Raw genomic sequence first — 4,865 nt, 5'->3', positions numbered from 1 at the left:
AGAATTTGAAGACGAATAATGACTATCTTCCTGCTGCACCGAGAAGTATTCACTGTTCAATGTGATAATGGCGAAGAAGAAGAAGAAGTGGGATGACTTTCTATGATTGCCGTTGAAGGCTTTGTTGCCAATGTTCAGCTGTTGCTAAAGTTTAAATGTAATGTAAACCAACATCTTGTTAATCTTTTTTAGGCACGGTCCCAATTAGTAGCCCCTTACATCCAAGTGACGATATTCTTTGTTTCTCTCTCCATGCAACGCATGTCCTCCACCCTCACTGGCTCGGTTTCACTTTCATGCATAATCACAATTACCTCACAGACTCTTCCCTTGGTCGACAATGGTAACGCTCTGTTGGTTAGTAATAATTACCTGAAATTACAAGAGTCGTTCCAAAAGTAAAACCTCTTATTTTTTTTTTTTTAACTCAAAAAGTAGAAGAACTATAAAGACAAGAGTGGTACCATTAAAACGAGTAACCTTTTGTGCTCCAGAATATATTTTTTCTACATAGTCACCACCATTCTCAATGCACTTTTGCCAGGAACCTCCACTTCTAATGCACATCCATGACAGGAGACTGCTTTCTTAGACTCTCACACCGTCAATATCTGCAACAAAGAGATAAAACTTTCAGGTCATGAATGCATAAGTTCAGTCATCATAACAATGCAGTTTTCAATCTTGTATGATCCATTCAAGTATATAATAAACAAATAAGAGGCATTATTTTGGGAACGCCACTTGTACTTTATCATCTCCTAATTTTAGCTACCACACTAGCACCTGCTTAACCCTGTGCCTCAGTGGTATCATCATAGTAACAAAATTTCAGTACACCCTCAATAAAAGGCTATATTGTATTTCGGTAGGTTGATTAGCCAACGTGGCCGACTGATGCTGACGTCACATGGTAATTTAAAATGGCGAAATGCGGACATAGTGCGGAGGACAGGATAGCCTGTTTATGTAATTGACGATCCCATCCTCGTGTTAATGAATGGTCGGTGATTGAGAAGCATGGGTCGCATAAGGAAGAGATGAAACATACCGATATATGATAACAAATAAATGCAGATTTATTTACATAAATGTACATGAGAAAGAATAAAGGGCACTTCTGTACGACAGTGCCATGAGGCGATAGCAGTATCAGAATTTTTGTAGGAATTTTTGACACCCCTAACACGAAACTGCGAATACAATATAAAAATCTCGTAATTTCTCTGTTAAAAGTGGGTTATTTATTTTCTTTATGGATTATACTTCCAAAATAAACTATTACAGTTGTTTTAAAAGTAATAAAAATATTTTTATTTTTTTTTTAAAACAGTAATGAATTTTCCGAACTCAATATTTTTCAATTTTTAAACTCAATATTTTTAAATTTTTAAATTTTAAAAATCTATCAAAATTTTTCTATTGATTCTATTTTTACGATATTTTCAGGGTCAATGTGAAATTTTATGTTCTTTCCAATAAACCGAATATAATATTTTAGACAAACGTTTTTTTTAAATTCACGCCCCCCCATTTTCACGCCCCCCCCCATTTTGAAATGTCTATTAAAAAGTAAATAATTAATTTATGTTTAATAGGTTTATATATCACAAATTGAAGAGAAAAGGTCAATAAATAATATATTCAAATTTAAAACAAAAAAAAAATCAGTTTTTTAGAAATTTACCTGTAAAGTCCGAAGTTTAAAACCTTATTTTATAAGAACACATTTTTTCTTTTTGTCTTTTTTTTTTTTTTTTTAATGAAACCTTGGTCCTTGCTCCTTTAATTGAAAAAAAAATTAGGGCTTGAATTACATTTTTCGAGGAGTTATAAGCTTAGAAAGATAGGGGGTCGAATAATTTACGCCTCTCATTTTGAAATGTCTATTAAAAAGTAAATAATTAATTTATGTTTAATAGGTTTATATATCACAAATTGAAGAGAAAAGGTCAATAAATAATATATTCAAATTTAAAACAAAAAAAAAAATCAGTTTTTTAGAAATTTACCTGTAAAGTCCGAAGTTTAAAACCTTTTTAAAAAAAAAAAACACATTGTTTTGTTTTGTTTTTTTTTTAAATAAAACCTTGGTCCTTACTCCTTTAATTGAAAAAAAAAATTAGGGCTTGAATTACATTTTTCGAGGAGTTATAAGCTTGGAAAGATGGGGTGGAATTATTCACTATTTTCACGAAATTTCTGACACTGCTAATGAGGCGAATGTGTGTATTTTAGTTTCAAGAACGTTTCTCATTCAAAGAACAGGGGTCGATAACTCGTACCTTTCTAAAAGTTCATGCAAAAACCTCTATAAATGTTTCATGTTTTTAAAATTATATTTTGCCATATTGACAAACTAAAATTATATTTGGATATATTTTTATACAATCTGATTGTGAAAAAAATAAGTGAAAACAAAACAATTATATGTTACTACATTTCATACAATCTTGTTGCAGGACTAACGGCTGTCGATGTTTAGTCTCGCAAATTCAAAAAAATAAAATAAAAATCAAGTGTAAAATAGAGTTGAACAATCAAGCAAAGATGACCGAGACGAATGGATAAATTAAATACAAAATTTATTTTTGGTACTTGTTCAGTTTAATCAAGACATTAAAAAAAAATGAAAATATCGAAAAAAAAGTGTAAATTGTACGTATCTGTTATGGAATGAAGTTCTCCGAAAAAAAAAATTTCACTTAATTTCATCAAGTAGTTTTTTTTTTTTTTTTTACAGCGAAAAAACAATTTGTTATGATACCGAGCAAAAGGTTCGATTATTAGGAAGAAAAGCTAGTTATTAAAGATGGGGAGGGGTGTCGGCGCTTTACATGGAGTTATCTCCCCGTGGCGTTTATAAACTCTAAACAAAAATTAAAAAAAAAAACCTCTGTCTGCCTTCAATGCGCTCTCATAAAAACGTGTTTTTCCGCTGTAAATGAAACAAACTACTTGATCAAATTAAGTGAAATTTTTTTCAGAGATCTTCATGTCAAAACGGATACGTACAATATAACCTTTTTTTCGATATTTTCATTTTTTAATGTCTTGCTTAAACTGTACAAGTACCTTTTTTTAAATTGTAAATAAATGAAAAGAACAGACAGCATTGTTTCCTTTGGGAACGGTGACTGAGGTAATTAAATGTTTTTATGTAATGAAGAAGACAGTTCTGCGACTGCGATATTAAAAGTTTTGTATGCAATGAAAAAGACAGTTCTGCAACTGAGGTATTAAAAGTTTTATATGTGATGAAGTAGAAAAGTCCTGCGACTGAGGTAATTGAATGTTTTTTTTTATGAAATGAAATAACCAAGAAAAGTCCAGCGCTTAATTTAGCAAAGAGATAGAAAAGCCCATTAGGATAGCAAGTACACCTACATGTGGAGGAATTAATTGTCGGGCGTACGCGTGTTTAACGTCCTGAGGACGGAGATCGACGTTGATGTTTTCAGCATGCTTGTTAGAGGTCGACTGATTCGTTTGGACGCAAAATCGCGGCGACCGAGAAAGAAGGCCGATGCACATGACAGCGTAACGTCACTTCCTAATTAAGTTGTAGGTATAGACAGCTTCCGGTATTCAACCACGTGGTCATGCTAACAGGCATAAAAAAAATATGGCTACCAACATGTGTTACCGATTGTCCATGTATGTTCTAAAGAAAAAGAACAATTCTCTATTCGGAAAATAATTATTATAATTGCACATTTGGGATAATTTTAATCAAAATATCGTAAGTGAATTCGTGTTTGAACTTTTATTTTTATTGGGGAAAGTTGAATATTTCATTTTATTTATTTATTTTTTTTACTGCGAAACAAACAATTTTTGGGTTTGTATTACTGTACACATAGATTCGAAAAAGTTGTCAAAAAACAAATATATAACAAATAAATGTTATCAAAAGCAAGATTTTCTACCAAACTGGTTATATATGTTAGAGGTCGACTGATTCGTTTGGGCGCAAAATGCCATTTTTATACATTTCAACCGGCTTCACGGAGGCCTTCAGAAAAAAACAGGTTTTTTAAATTTGTTTTCCTCGTAATCCGATTGGATGAAAAGAATAACATCTCTGTGACGTAAGATGCTTTGAACTACGTCCGCGTGAACAGACAAAGTTTAGTTTATATGCCCACAGAATCTGCGTGGACGTAGAAAGACGATGTGCGCGCAACTGAGGTAATCTTTATACAGTTACGCGCGTGCGCAACTGGGTTTTACATTTGGGGCTAGTGCCATTATTCTGCTTGAGTAGTCTCGACGAGGCAGCGTCGGGGCTACGATAATCTTACAGGGGGAAAAAAACAAATGATTCTAAAAACAATCTATAAATGTTTCATGTTTGTTACATATTATTTTATTTTCACTTATAAATCACTCATTGAAAATAACTAATATTAAAACATTAAAATTATTTTTATACAATAAATGTTTCGCATTTCTTTATTTTTGTGTTATTTATTTCGTTATATATTTTTTGCATTTCCGGAGACACATGTTTATATTTGAGGTTCACAGAACAGCCGGTAGAAGGTATTTCTCATTCAAAGACCAGGGGTCGATAACTCGTCTCAGTCGCCTGATGGCACTGTCGTACAGAAGTGCCGAATAAATATATAGATAGTAAGAGTTCATTGAGAAGAGAGTAACGTTACTTGCGAAATGTGTTTTAATAGTTTTTACGCCCCCCCCCCAATCAACTTTTTATTTTTGCGTTGTATCTTTTTCAGACAATTTTTTTTTTTTTTTTTTTTTTTGCCTGAAAGTCTTTTTCCTCCGTATCTGCAGGAATTTATGTGGAGAGAGAGTTGGGCCTAATAAATTTATGTGGAGAGAGAGTTGGGCATAATAAA

General features: G+C 32.4%; 1 long non-coding RNA gene across 1 annotated transcript; it reads right to left on the bottom strand.

Moving 5' to 3' along the window:
* Positions 1-406: 406 nt before the first annotated feature.
* On the bottom strand, positions 407-3,680 carry LOC145263862 (uncharacterized). The gene is made up of 2 exons (XR_013864609.1): positions 3,388-3,680; positions 407-611 (listed from the first exon to the last, which is right to left on the bottom strand). It is a non-coding gene; the product is annotated as an uncharacterized LOC145263862 (long non-coding RNA).
* Positions 3,681-4,865: the final 1,185 nt, after the last annotated feature.

Source organism: Euprymna scolopes, chromosome 39 (assembly GCF_053919585.1).
Source record: "Euprymna scolopes isolate OS-2025 chromosome 39, ASM5391958v1, whole genome shotgun sequence".
Lineage (NCBI taxonomy): Eukaryota > Metazoa > Mollusca > Cephalopoda > Sepiida > Sepiolidae > Euprymna > Euprymna scolopes.
The sequence above is the reverse complement of the archived record's forward strand: the minus strand, read 5'-3'. Positions and strand labels throughout refer to the sequence as shown.